Here is a 15,653-nt window from a genome sequence, read left to right on the forward strand (position 1 = left end):
TGTTCACCTATCTGATGTGCGCTATTTTTGAGTCACTTCATAATTGAAAGACTGCTTTCCTGGTTGCCATCACCTCTGCCAAAAGAGTGAGTGAGCTCCAGGCTCTTTCTTCTAAACCTCCTTTCCTCTCTGTCCATCCGGACAAGGTTGTTCTCAGGACTCGTCCTTCCTTTCTCCCTAAGGTGGTTACTGCCTTTCACATCTTGCCAATCTGTTACATTGCCCACCTTCTTTCCGCCTCTGCATCCCTCGAAAGAGGAAGAGCGGCTCCACCGTCTGGACCCAAAACGTGCGCTCTCCTTCTATCTGGACCGCACGAAACCGTTCCGGGTGGACGACCAACTCTTCATTGGCTACGTGGGCGCTAAGAAGGGGCAGGCGGTGCACAAGCGAACCATCTCTCGGTGGGTCGTTTTGTGCATCAAAACCTGTTATTCCTTGGCTAAGAAGGAACCTCCTGTGGAGCTGAGGGCCCATTCCACTCGGGCCACAGTGGCTACTACTGCCCTGGGACGGGGAGTCCCTCTGCAGGACATTTGTCAGGCAGCAAGGTGGGTCTCGCTGCACACGTTTGCCAAGCATTACTGCCTGGACAGCCACGTCCGGAGAGACGGCTTCTTTGGCCGTTCCGTTCTCCAGGACTTCCTGGTGTGATCTTGGTTCGCTGACCCACCACCGGGGTTGGTATTGCTGGGGTATCTATTCTGAGGTAAGGAATCTAACTAACGTGTTTCTTTCAGATGAACAAGTTACTTACCTTCGGTAACGATATATCTGTAAGTAACATTAGTTAGTTAGATTCCTTACCGCCCCACCCATCCTCCCCGTTCTGCGAACTGATATCTAGGGTTAAGGTCATCCCTTTCAGGGCCCTAGATTCATGGCACCAGTGTCGGTTTCTTGCATGGCTCTGCGTTCCTGGCGCAGAAAGCTATGTACAAGAACTGACGTCAGCGCGCGAGGGCCGCATCTAAGTACTCCGACGTCATCCTGGCGATGCCGACGACGGACGCAGAGCTGCAGACGACGCCTAGCGACGCGCAAGGGTATTGCTGACAAAATCTTTCCGGATCCAGCCTGACGCCTGGGGATATTCTAAGGTAAGGAATCTAACTAACTAATGTTTCTTACAGATATATCGTTACCGAAGGTAAGTAACTTGTTCGTTACAGTTCTAAGATATTACCAGGCAGCTCCAATGATAGCCTACTGGAGAGACAGGCCTTGCAATAATATAAAACTAAATTGGCAGTATTTCATTATCAGGACATGTAAAACACACCAGCACATGTCATACCTTTCACATACACTGCAGCCTTCCCATGGGGTTACCTTGGGTCTGCCTTATGAGTGCTTTACATGTAGAAAAAGGGAGGTGAGGGCGTGGCAAGTGGGTGCACTTGCCAGGTCTACATGACAGTTTAAAACTGCACTTACAGACAGTGCAATGGCAGGCCTGAGGCACGTGTACAGGGCTACTACGTGGGTGGCACAGCCAGTGCTGCAGGCCCACTAGTAGCTTTTGATTTACAGGCCCACGGCACACATAGTGCAATTCACTAGGGACTTGCCAGTAAATTAAATGTCAATCTGACTCCTAATTTACACAGGGAGCACCTGCACTTCAGCACTGGTAAAGTGCCCAAAGTACATAAACCAGCAAAAATGAAGTCCAGCACACAGTCATAAATATAGGCAGTAGAGGCAAAAAGACAGAGGAAACCATGCCCACTGTTAGACCTGGCACCATTGGCGTGGGTCACCCTTCCATTTTTGTCTGTGCCTCAATGTATTTTTGTGCTGGTGTTAGCTGCTCAGGGCCCTGTGACACTGCCATCCAGTGCCACAGGGCAAGTGCTCCCTATGGTAAAATGTATTATGTGAATTGACTTCCATGTTTGGCTTATTTGGTTTACTATCAGTCCCTAGTAGAGTGCACCAGGGGTGCCAAGGGCTTGTATATCCAAATGCTGCTAGTGGGCTTGCAGCACTGGTTGTGCCACCCACAGAAGCAGCCTGGTAAAATGTGTCTAAGGTCTGCCATTGCAGAACCTGCATGCAGTCTGGTACTGTCATGCTGACTGGGCAAGTGTCCCCACTTGCCAGTCCCTAAACCTTCCCTTACCTTCATGTTAGTCACCCCTATGGTAGGCCCTAGGGCAGGGTGCATTGTAAGGATAAGGTAGGACATGCCCTGAGGTGTGTGGCATGTCCTAATAGTGAATTACAGCCATTTTCGTTTTTCACTATTGTAAGGCTACCTGCTCTCCATAGGCCAGAATGGGCTGCTAGATTATAACACTCTATAATCCTAGCAGGCTCAGGAAGCATGGTAGAAATTCATGTTTAGTATGCCTGAACTCAGAATAATAAAATAAATCTTTTAGCAAAGGTTATTTTAATATCCTGGGTTTGCAAATGCTACTTTTAGAAAGTTAGCCTTTGCGTGCCTAACCATTTCAGTCCGCCTCTGGAGGGGAGGGCTATCTTCTTTGTGTGTAGCTTGAGTGACAGGGCTGGGAAGTTCCAGGAGACAGGCTGGGGCTGCCAGGTGGTGAATAGAAAGATTACACCAGGATGGGTGGGAGGAGTGCACCTTGACTCTGAATAGGGCAGTGCTCTGCCTCCACAATGCTGGCTCCACCCCCGGGGAGCGTCTGATGTCTCTGCCCTGCCTGCTGAAAGAAGAAGCCAGAGTCTCCACAACAAAGTGCTCCTCACTGAAAAGAACTGGACTGGGATTATGCAAAGGCCCCCCTGGCCTGTAAAGACAAAAGAAACTGAGTATAAATGTAGGAGCCCTGCTCCTAAGAAATCAGATCCTGATTGAACCACGAAGGAACTCTGCCTGACCAGAAGGACCTGGAAGAAGCTGAAGGAGGAGTAACTTTCCCTGACCTGGGGGATTGGCCTGCAGTTGGTGCCTTGCTGAGAAAGGAGAGGAAAAGACTGAAAGAGACTTTGCACTTTGTTTTTCAACTATCTCCAAGGGCTTGGAAGAAGAGCTTGCCCCCTGAACTGAGTCCCAGGACCATTGGACTCATCTGCCTTCTAAAATTGGGTTGCCTGGACGATCTGTGCTTGTTTCCCGCTGGATTTGGCCCCAGTACGCCTCGTACTACATCCACCGCGAAGCTGTGTCTTTGCCGCCCGGTACCGTGCGTCTACGCTGATCCAAAAGCGTTAGTTTGCACCGTATCCCTCCCGGCTGCATTGCACCTAACCTTCCCCGCCGATTCGAGACGTACAACCCTGGCTGCCGAACCCTGTACGCCGGACCCAAGCTCCCTCGTCCCGCAGGTACGGTCCGTACACGGCTAATGTACTGCACCGTGCCGTACTCTGAGCCGAGAAGCCGCAGTATGCTGATCCTCCCCGTACGCTGTACGGCGCCGAGAAGTGTCTCCGCCGATCCGCACCGAAGGTACGGCCCGAACGCCGACGCCACGGACTCTGCAAGCTGATCCGGATCATCCGCACGTATCCCTGAAGGCCCCGTACCAACGCCGCGTCCCGACGCCGTGACCGGACCACACCGAATACGCTGCCGAACTACGACCCGGACCCATCAACTTGTCCCGCACTGTCCGTCGCGGACCCCACGAACTGAAGGTACTTTGTTCTGTTCGCACCGCAGTGTGCATGTCCCGGACCCCGGAGTCCGCACCGATTGTTTGACTCGTACTTTCTTTGTTTTTAATGCGGACGAGTCGTACACCCAGGTACGAACCGTACAAAGCCAGAATTGAGTAAAAGAAGCCTATTTTTGCATTTTAAGCCTTTTTACAAGAACATTGAACTTTAAAATAATACTGTGGTCATTTTAATCGTTATTCTGGTCTTGTGCTAAGCCTTATATAAAGAGAACTATTTTTGATATAACCTTGACTGGTGTCCATTTGTGGTGTGTCATTGTATTACTGTATGTGTTCACAAATGCTTAACCTATGACGCCCTGAGAATAGTCTTGACTGCTTGCGCCACACTACCTAAAGGGTGAGCAGGGGTTATTTGAAAGGGTGATCCCCTTACTCTGACTTGGAATTGAGAGTCCCTGCTTGTCGCAGGTGCATACCTGTGCCAACTAGAGACCCCCATCTCTAACACCCATGATGCCAGGTCTAACACGTGTTCCCCCCCCCCCCCCCCCCCCCAGCTGAAAGTAGGGATAACCACCCACCCTCCCCAGCTGAAAGTAGGGATAACAATCCACCCTCTTGGGATTTCTCATCAATGAAGCGGAAGAATCTTGACAGACCATTAGCATTGGCATGTTCTGTACCAGTGCGGTGTTCTACCGTAAAGTCTATTCCCTCTAGGGAGATGGACCACCTCAACAGTTTTGGGTTCTCACCCCTTATCTTCATCAACCATCTGAGGGGCCTATGGTGTCTGATCCTGGAAGTGAGTCCCAAACAAGTAAGGTCTTAGCTTCTTCAGTCCCATGGCCACAGCAAAAGCTTCTGACTCAATTGCGCTCCACCTCTGTTCCCAGGGAAGTAACCTACTGCTAATGAAGGCTACAGGTTGGTCCAGGCCCTCTTTTTCATCTCTGATAGAGCTGTCCCCATCCCATGCTCTGAAGCATCTGTGTGCACAACTCATTCTTGGGAGAAGTCTGGTACCTTGAGCATGGGCGCCATGCACATGGCTGCCTTCATGGCATCAAAAGCGATCTGACAGTCCTCAGTTCAGATCACTTTCCTTGGCTGCTTCCTAGAAGTCAACTCAGTCAAGGGGGCAACATTGGTGCCTTAACCCTTGGCAAATCACCTGTAATAACTGATGAGACCTAAAAAGGTGCTCTCCTCTGCCTGGGTGTTGGGGGCTCCCAAGTCAGGATGGTGTCAATCTTAGGTTGTGGTTACACCACCTGGCCACTTCCTACCTGATGCCCTAATTAGACCACAGACCCCTGCCCTTTCTGGCACTTACTGGCCTTGATAGTGAAACCTGCCTTCTGCAGAGTCTTCAACAGTTCCCAGAGGTGCTGCAAGTGATCTTCCCAGCTGAACACTGCAATGTCATCCATGAAAGTGGCACTGAAATACTCCAGCCCAGCCAACACCTGATTGACCAATCCCTGAAAGGTGGCAGGGGTGTTCTGCAACTCAAAGGGCATAACCCGGAACTGGTAGTGCCCCTCTGGCATTGAAAACACAGACCTCTCTTCGGCCCCATCGGTCAAGGCAATCTTCAATACCCAGACGTTAAATCAAACGTACTGAGGAACTTGGCTGAAAGGAAGGCAGGTATTTTGGTAAATCTGATTCTCCCACTGAAATTGCAGAAACTATTTGTACTTGTAATCAATGTATAATGTGAGATAGATATCTTGGCGATCTAAGCTGGCCAAGAAGCTCCCTGTAACAGGGAATCACTGGTTTGTATGACTTTCTTCATTTTGAAATGGTGATATACTACTAAATGATTCAAATTCTTGAGATTGATAACGAAAATTGGTACTTGGGGAATCTTGGTGGATGACGAAGAGTTTGTTGTAGTTAAACCAAAGAGGCAAGTTCTTGAATCAAATGAAAGGACTGGTGACTGAACACCATTGACTTTGGTGGTACCTCCCTTTAAGCAAAGAGAAGGCATGGCAACAGGACGTCCCACTTATGCATCATGGAGTCTCACAGACCCCCAATCATGCCATTCAGGGTTCGGTAGAACCTCTCAACCATCCCATTACTTTAAGAATGTTAAGAAGTGGTGAATTTTTAGGTTGCACCACACTCCTCCGACAGAGACTTCATATACTTGGATATAAATTTGGTACCCCGATCGGATACCACCTCTTTGAGGAAACCTACACAGGAAAAAATCAGCATCAGTGCCCAGCCCACCACAGGTGCCATCACGCTCTCAGAGGTATAGCCTCCGGGTACCTGGTGGCATGGTCCACCAAGACTAGGATAAACCTGTTGCCCAAGGCTGTAATTGGGTCCAGAGGTCCCACAATGTCCGTTCCCATCCGCTCAAATGGGGTGCTGACAACGGGAAAAGATTGGAGAGGAGCCTAGCATCTGCTCCAACTCTTACCACTTGCCTGGCAAGTTTGGCAAGACCTACAATGGATATCGGCGTTTGTTCTCATTTGGGCCCACCAGAAGTGGGTGACAGGCCTTTCAAAGGTCTGTTCCTGCCCCAAATGTCCTATCAAAGGCTCATCCTCAGCCAGACCCAGTAGGAATTATTATTATCAAAATGATACAAACGGTTCTGTCGGGTAAAGAATATTACTTCTAGCAAAAAACCTTCATTGGTTTGTTTGTATGAAGATTAATCAGGACTAACACACATAGAGACCATAAATAGAATTCAAAACAGCTTTATGAATTGCATCATTCATGAATAGCTACTTACAATGGCTGTCAAAGAATAATCGTGAAACATACTTGTGACAAAGTGACATATAGTGCTCAGTGCTGTGGTGAAAGGTGCGTAATATATACAGTGTGACTTATGGAGGTATTGATAATTTACAAAGGCCAGAAAAGCAAATATTTGAAACAGTCTGCAGACGGATTGACTAAGTCTTTATGCAGAGTCTTTTCAACTGATCCTTGAAAGAATGTCAACGTTTCAACCCAGGGTAGCGTTACTAGCTAGTCAATACGGGTCTTCATCAGGACAGGGAGTGACAGCCTATGAAATAGTAAGGAATATGGTCAGGTGTGTTCAGGAATTAGGATGCCGTGAAGGTTCAAAGCATGCACGGTGAAAACTCACCAAAAGGAGCCCAACGTAGCTCCTGGGGCGGGGTAGACAGATGAACAAGCAGGAACAACTGGCCCCTGTACGGCGTGGCCATGAGTCTAATCGAGAGAATAAAAACTATGTAAGACATAGCCCTTAAATGGCTGTAAATTGGAAGGCAATACCGGAAATGCGCTAGTGAACTCACCCGGTAATAGGATATATTCTCTCTCCAGATATGTTCAAAAAGAATCCAAACGCAATTAATGGAGTTGGGTAACCTCTATGTCGTTTTATCAAAGTGATCCCCCTGAAGTTCTGTATGGACAAGTGGAAAATCAGTCAGAACCATGCCAAACGTAAAAATCAGATTGGCGGGCAAAAAAGATATTAATGATAAAGGACTCACCCGCACAAGGGAATGAATCTCTTCCAAGGCGGCAAGGGGGTTGAATGGGGCATGGTCAAAAGTCTTATGTCCTCAGATCGAACGAATCACACTGAGGTCCTGTGAAATTAAGGGTAACGGGAAATTAATCTCTTAAAAAACAATCTCTTAAAAAACAACCGAGTGGGGCAAGGTGTCTAGGTCGAGATATTCTCCGCTCACCTTAAATGTCGGCCCGGAAGGGACCCAGTAGGAAGGCTGTGAAGCTCTGAAGTGCCACCAGCATGTGGGCTGTCCCAGGCTCCGAAACTTCAGGCTCACTATACAGGAGACCATTCTCCCAGTAGATCCAATGTGATGCAGACTATTCACCAGCTGCCTGGTTTGCAGCCTGCTGCGGCAAACTCACATGAGAAGGCCATTACTGCAGTTCCCTGCAGAATCTCTCCCTGCTGGGACCTCTTCTCGCTGCCAATGGGTCAGCTGAGGCAAATACCCCAGTTCGGCCACTTGTTCCCCTATAAGCTCTGGGTCAGCCTCCTCCCAGACCGTGGGGATTTCTGGGGCAGGTTTCCCCACTCCCCCTTCTTCTTTCTGGCAGATAAATCGGTCACTCTTTCAGGCTCCAGGTCCTCTTGATCACTCCTATGCGCTGCCATTGATCGAGTGGTCACACACGCACACTCAGGCAGACCCACCATCTACAAGTGTTTCTGATGTTCCAACCCCCACCAGGCGTTCTCCTCCAGGGCATGGTTGGAATCACAGCCACCTTAAGGTACCAGAGGAGTCCCCCCTCCCTCCCCCACTCAGAGGGAACCTGCACCACCTTGTACTGGCGCTCTGAGTTGTCCACAGCAACTACCTGGTGAAACACTTTGGGGACCACCTGCTCTTCAGACATCAGGTGACCCCTTACTGTAGTCACACTGGCTTCTGTCTCTCTGAGCCTCTACCCTTTGTCCATTGATGCCCACCCACTGCCTGTACTTAGTGTTTTCAGGCAGTAGGGGTTCTCGGACCATCTCACTGTCTCCTAGTGAGACAAGGATCATCTCAGCTGGCTCCCACTCTTCTCCTGGAACCAACTCTTCCCCAAGCACAACACTGGCCAACCCGCGTGACTGCGCACCAGTGGGTGCCGGTGTACACTTGGCACACACGGGGTCCCCCCTCTTCTTCTTTTTTTTTTTTTGTTAATAAACTTTTTTTTGGTTATTAAAACGAAAAGCACAGCAATGCATTTTGTCAGACATCCAATCAGATACAAGGTATGTATATATTACTTTTACATATGTTGCCACCCTGACTCTTGATTCCAATGTCTCTCCCTCAGCATGTAAAGGGACATGCCCTCTGCCGTCACTACGCCGTAGCTCCACAGTTGGTGATAAGCAAATTTCTCCCCTGTATGTGTTCCAGACGGCCCATTTTCGATCCCATTATTTAGGGCAGCCTCTGTGCTTGAAAACATCTTTATCCACAACCATAGCTCTGTCAGCAATCCGGTCCTTAGTTCGCGGCATCTCCCCCAGTCCCCACCTTTGTGCAATGTTTCGTTTTGCTAGGGCCCATCCTAGTGAAACCCATGATTTCTCGGTAGGGGTCCCCCCTCTTGTGACCCTCCTGACCACATGCATAATACTTGCGGGGATCTCACCTGATGGATGAGAACCTTTACACTGGGAACTAGATTGGGGCCCTTTAGAGGAGAACTTCTGTTTAGCCACTCTTCTACTGGGGACCCTGACCACCTTTGGTGGAGTCTCCCACATACCCCTTGTGAACCCTGGTACTTACCCAGCGGTCCACCTCATGAGCAAGGTTCTTGATGTTGGTCAGCTTGCTATCAATCAGATGCTGGTGCAGCTCTGGCAAAGAAAGACTATACAAGTGCTCCCAAGCAATCAAAACTGATAGTCTGTTACCTGGCTGCCCTTTTTCCAACCATCCAGTGCTCTGCAAAAAAGATTAACACATCGCAACCAAGTTTGAGAATCATTTTTCCTTCTACTGCTTTGGGATTATACCATACTGGGTGATCGAGGTATCCTTCATGACAGTGTAAATTAGATTCTGTGTTGTCCCTGGAGCTGTCAGTGTCTCTCCCCTCTATCTCAAAGTTCTTCCACAGACATCCCCCTCCCTCATATGAGTGTTGGGAACCTCATTCATTTGGAGTGCTGCCTCATATGCTGAAAACCAAGCATCCATGTCATCCCCCTTCCTGTAGTCTTTTACCAGATTCTTTGGAATGTGCACCTTCCACCCAGAGTGCACTGATTGCACGATGCCACCATTTGAACTGGACTCTGCCCGTTTGCCCTTGACGTCCAGCTCCTTCAAACGTAATTAATGGGCTAAAAGCACTTTCTTTTCTTCTAAGGCAAGTGTCCTCTCTTCCAGAGCATGGGCCTACTCCTTTTTAGGTCGAGCCTAGTGCAGTGCGCATGCGCAGCTCTAAGAGATGACCTCTTGGAATCAGTCTGCACTTTTCTGAAACTCGTGCGTGTGGCGACCTCCAGCTTGTGGGAGCGCGTAGGGTGCCATCTGTTCCTTATGTTTCCAAGGGTCGCTTTCACTTTTGTGGCCGGGAGCGAGCAGGGTGCCATCTGTTCCTTATCATGTTTCCAAGGGTCACTTTCACTTCGCTGCCGCGTGGCCACGCTTGTTTTTGTTACCAAAGACGTGACCCAATCGAGCTCCAGGCCACGTTCTCTACCTCGTGAGGAGGGAGACCTGAAGAACGAGACAGAGCAGAGGATTTTCGAGCTTCAATCTCCTCGTGACCTCCCCCTCGGCGTTTGTCCCCGCTGTGGGATGCTGGCACTGCTTGCTCATAAACTGTCTCTATTACTACCATGTCCGGGGCTTAGTTTCACTCCTTTTTGTCCGCGCTGCAGAATCGCCTCAGATCTCGCCGGCCTGGTATTGGCGCTCGGGCTGCGGGTGGCAAATGGCTCCTCCGGCGGAGAAGCTCGTGCCAATCTCCATCTAGACTCCAATAAACATGCCACACGAGAAGCCTTCAAATGAAAGTAAATGCCAATGTCACTTTTTGCACTGGTCAGTTGGTATAAATGATTTTGCAAAATATTACTGCCATCCGTGCATAATAACCCAACACTGCTGCTAGCTATGTAATCTGGCTCCCACTGTTTGTGATTTTTCTAGTCCCCTGTCATGAGGCCGAGTGGTTTCCCGTTAATCCATGTTTTATTTGTTGGCCTTCACAGGGCACAAACCCGTAACAAGCAGGACACAGAGTCGTACAGACTATTGGCAGGTTAGTCCGGATGTCTGTTTATTTATCCGAATCTTCAGGAATGAAGTGAGCTTCTTGGAAATGAGCTTCATGGTCTATGTTCTCTGATGCAGGCATTTTACAGATAGAAAGCATCAGACGGCTTAAGTGTCCAAATAAGATGGAAGGTCCCTGGAAAACGGGCAGGTTATTTATTCATTTAGAAGTGCCAAGAGGGATGTCGGTTCACAAAAATGCTAGAAGTAGTAAAAGTTGGATCGTGTACAGTTTTACCCCTATTACATATAGTTAACCCCTTTCCTTCCCTTATCTCTTCAACAGCCTCTTTTGCTGCATGGCTAAACACTTACACAGGGTAATATGCAGCATGGCTAAACACATAAGGTACCAAAAGTGAGACCTATTGGCTATGCCAATGCTTGTTTTTTCTTGTTGCTTTTGTTCCATTTCAAACTTTATAATCTCGAGCCTCACTAGCTTCAAATCATGGTCCCTGGTCCTCTGTCTGTCCTCCATCTCCTCTTGGGACAAACCTCTGCTGCCAGGCCTGGAGGGCACTTCCCCCAGAAGCAGATCCTGAATTCCAAAATCCCCTTGCCGGCTCTGCACCTCCAGATCCACATTCTCATTCTCAGCTTCTCTTGCTGCCCAACAGACCTTGAGCGCCTTTTGCAGCTCCTCCTTCCTAGCGGAGCTTCTCATTGGGCATCCAAAATCTTTGCAAAACTGATTTAGTTGACCCACTTTGTAAGACTACAACTTCTCAATCTCAAACCCCACGTTTGCCACTTCACTTGTTGGGTCACCAAATGTAACATGATTTGTAGATAACTTCAAGGGTTGCCACAAAAATAGAACAAAGCAAAAATACAGTATGTGTTTGCGTAATGGTCTGCACTATGCTGTAGTGTGCACTGATCACTGTATGTCAAGTCCAAATCTCACCGCTGCCACCAGTGTTAGAAATTAGGGTCTCTAGTTGACAGTGGCAGGCCCCCTGTCCAAGTAGAGACTCTTCCTTCTAGTCAGGGTAAGAGGATTACACACCCAAGATGACCCCTGCTTACCCCCTTGGTAGCTTGGCATGGGCAGTCAGGCTTATCTCAGAGGCAATGTGTAAAGCATTTGTACATAACACACACAGTAACTCGGTGAAAACACTACAAGTTGACACCACACCAGTTTAGAAAAATAAAGTCTTTATCTAAACCAAACGAGACCAAAATGACACATATCCAACATATACAACTCAAAGTATGACTTTTAAAAGGTTCTAGCAATTCTGTCCATAAACTATGAAGTCTGGGATTTTACAGAAAGTTCCTTCAGATGCATCAAAATTCACAAGGCTAAACCGCTGCAGAGGATGGAATTGTCATAAAACACAGCGATGTCGGTTCCTGAGCCCTTGGGGAGGCGATGCATCAGTTCTGCTGCTTGCAGGAGAAGTGTTGTGTCGAATCTGGACTGTAGGGGGAAGTGAGGCGTCGAAATCCAAAACGGTTCTGGTCTGCGGATGCTGCATAGGAAAAACTTGCCTCACAGGTGCGATGCGTGGAAACCCAGACGCACTGGAGGTCGATGTATCAGGGGTGAACAGGCGCTGAATCGCTTATTATTTATTATTATTTATTTATTTTTAAACCGCGTTCCTACCATGCGTCGATGCTTTCAGCCGTACAGCGGGGCCTGTGTCAGAGTCCGAGTGTGTTAGTCTCGGACTTCGGAGACTGGTGCACTGAACTCTGGTTGCAGCACTTTCTTTGGCTGCGGACAGGCGCTGCGTGGATTTCTTCGGCCGTACGGCAGCGATGCGTGGAAATTCTTCCTACCCAGGGGTGCTGTGCCAGAAAAAACGGCGCTGGAAGGGCTATGTGTCAAATTTTGATGGTTTCTCGATTTATTTTGCAACTTCTAAATGTCTTGAACTGGAAATGGCACCACAAGGCAGGTCCGAACTCCCAGCAGTGGAGTTCAAGGATGCTGCAAGTGACATCTCTGTGTCCCTGAGACTTCTTGACAGGTGGAAAGCTCTATTTCAAGCCCGTGAAGAATCTTCTCAAGCAGGATACAGTAAAGTAAAAGTCCAGTCCTTTCCACTGTCCACAGACAGAAGCAGCAGCTGCAGGCCAACCTAGCAAAGCAACACACAGCAAAGGAGCAGTACTCCTCCTGACAGCTTTTCAGCTCTCCTTCTTAGCAGGCTCCTCTTGATCCAGAAGTGCTCTAAAAGTCTGGGATTTTAAGTTATACCCCTTTTGGCCTCTGAAGTTGGCAAACTTCAAAAAGTCTTTGTTGTTCACAAGTTCTTGCAGACACACATAGGGGTAATGACAGTTAGAGGACAGGCACAGCCCTATTCAGGTGTTGGTGACGACTCCTCCCACCACTCTGAACCAGGAAGACCCATCAGTCTGGTAATGGCTCATCAGGATATGCAGGACGCACCTCTGCTCTCTTTGTGTTACTGTTTAGTGTGAATGTCCCTGTCCGTCTAAACCAGACGTTGAGTCCACAGTCAGGCAGAGACACAGTGCGGGTAAACAAGAAAATGCCCACTTTCAAAAAGTGCCATTTTCACACACACAGTTTTAAAAAACCACTTTACTAAAAGATGTATTTTTAAATTTTGAGCTCAGGGAGCCTAAACTCCAAATCTCCATCTCTTCCCTACTGAAAGTTACACTTGTAAGATGTTACAAGGCAGCTCCAATGATAGCATATGGAAGAGACAGGACTTGCAATAGTAAAAAACGAAATTGGCAGCATGTCCTACCTTTCTCATAAACTGCACCCTGCCAATGGGGGTACCTTGGGCCTACCTAAGGGGTGCCTTACATGTAGAAAAGGGGATGGTTGAGGTCTGGTAAGTGGGTACACTTGCCAGGCCGACATGGCAGTTTAAAACTGCACTCAGACGCTGCAGTTGCAGACCTGAGGCAAGTTTACAGGGTTACTAATGTGGGTGGCACAACCAGTGCTGCTTGCCCACTAGTAACATTTGATTTACAGGTCTTGGGCATACATAGTGCACTTTACTAGGGACTTACCAGTAAATTAAATATGCCAGTTGTGGATAATCAATTGGATTCATAATTTGCACAGGGAGCCCTTGCACTTTCGCACTGATTAGTAGCAGTTAAGTGCCCAGAGCGCACACACCATCAAAAATAGAATCCAGCACACATTAAAAAATACAGGAGATGGAGGCAAAAAGACAGGGGAAACCACACCAAGGACTCCACGTTTAACACAAATATAAATACATATGTGTTAATACTCACTGCTGTGTAGTTATATTTAGGTCCGACTTTCCATAGGAATAGCGTTTATTTTGCTAATAAATTTGGTGCAGTTTGACAAATTGTCATAAAACTATTAAAAAAAAAAAAAAAAAGTTCATCTACCTCATCTCCTTCCTGGAAAGATTAGGAGTGATTGTCAAGCTGGTGTTGAGGGAAACATGGGTGGTCCCAAAACTCTCTTTCGCCCTATGCAATGTCTATAAGGAAAATTTGACAATGATATATATAAAAAAACACCTGAATAGAATTACACCAAATTTGACCGAAAGCTAGGTATTTACTCAGTGTGCATTTTGTTATTTGGCATATTTCTGGTCAGCCATTATAGGGATATTCATGTTAAAAAATGTATCGATTTCTGTTGCTGTAGGACTTACGAGAGAAAAACAAATGTCAAAACATGGGTTCTGGTTGGTCTGACTGAGAAATGTGATTGGCAGGTACAACATGAAGAGAAATGTTGCAGCTACCATTACAGGACTTGGTCTTAGAGTCCTGAAAATATTTTTTAAAGCAAATGGAGGAGGAAAAGGTAGGGATACCTTGACTTCATAGTCCCAAGCACAAAATAAAATTAAAATTGATTTTGTCCTCGAACACCTATACTTGTGTGCCAATTAACCAAACACAAGTGGCCAAGCCCGTGCAGCAGGCAGCCTTCGCCCTGTGATATGTGAGGCCATAAGCAGGGCATGGCGGTGGTGCATGTTACAGTTGTCTCAGTAAACTATAACTGGTGAATCTCAGTTGTTCTTAAGTTCTTAAAATGTGATGTTATGACTAACATTTTCACCTAACTATAAAGTCATTTTAACCTATTTTTTCAATTGTACATTTATATATTCTCAAACGTTACAATGCGGGGTAAAAGCATGAGTTGCAAAGTCCGGTGTGATATTACAACACGTGGTACAGGTCAACACGCTGTAATACCGGAAGAGTAAATGATGCTGGGGACAGTGAATGTCGCAAGCCAGATAGCCTTAGTTAACATCAAGTCTAATTTTAAGGTATCCTCGTGCCACTGCACTATACGCTTCTAGTGTAAGGTGTGTGTGTGAGGAGTGGTCTTCCTAAGGTGAATGGATTAAAGAAACTAATTTGGTTAATTGTGTTGAATCTTTGGCCTGCAAGACACGCTTTTCCTTTTGCTCAAGAAGTTACTTACTCTTTGGAGTAGTTGTGCATTATGGTGACTCATCTCAGCTGGCCATGTGCTCTTTGTTTAGTCCTCCTATTTAGACTTTTCTCTCCAATACTGCCCACTTCCCTGAAGATAAACCTACCTTGCTATGGACGGCCCCTGAACTCTTGAACATCTATAAAGCCGATGTACTGTTAGCAGATAGAGATAAAAAACCGCCTACGTTTTATGTTACATTTCATTTTCCAACCTTCTAATGCGCCTCTCTTCTCGCTCCGTGTGTTTCAGGGATTGGAGAATATTGACTGAGGAGCTTGTTGGATGAAAGAAGAATTCAACACTGTGTAAACAACTTAACGACGCAAATTCTGCTTTGCTCTGTACATAGATACCTGGGAAATAAAGACTATTGAGTTATGACATGCTTTATTTATTTTGTCATGCTGTAATACAAGATTTCCATATTATATTATTGTGGGAGCCTTACAAATCTAGTACCATTCATTGTTACTAATGAGTTCTTCCAGCAGCAAAATTAATGTAAATATGTTTGTGTTTTATAAACTTAGATAATAATTTTACGTAGGTATATTAAATGGAACAAAATATTCGTAATTGTGAGACCTCGGTCACATGGAAATCTCCTTCAGGTTGATGTTACTGTGCTTCGTAAATGCTGGAGAATGTGCCTTCTGTAGTGCTTGTTGCGGTCGAAAATTGTTGATATGGAGCTCCGGGGATATGGAGCTCCGGGGAGGTGCTAAGTGTATGATCATGCGGTATTTTTCTGTTTTTGTCTTGTGTTTTTGCTGAAATCGTGAACTTTAATATACACAACCTTAATGCTAA

The 15,653-nt window shown here is 47.0% G+C and overlaps 1 long non-coding RNA gene across 1 annotated transcript in view; it reads left to right on the top strand.

Annotated features, from left to right (window-relative positions):
• The window catches only part of LOC146829402 (uncharacterized), a 90,767-nt gene extending 75,543 nt beyond the window's left edge, over positions 1–15,224 (top strand). The window contains exon 3 of the long non-coding RNA XR_014962238.1: positions 15,093–15,224. This is a non-coding gene — a long non-coding RNA (uncharacterized LOC146829402). The remainder of the gene's footprint in view (positions 1–15,092) is intronic.
• Positions 15,225–15,653: the final 429 nt, after the last annotated feature.

Source organism: Triturus cristatus, chromosome 5_2, assembly GCF_964204655.1.
Source record: "Triturus cristatus chromosome 5_2, aTriCri1.1, whole genome shotgun sequence".
NCBI lineage: Eukaryota > Metazoa > Chordata > Amphibia > Caudata > Salamandridae > Triturus > Triturus cristatus.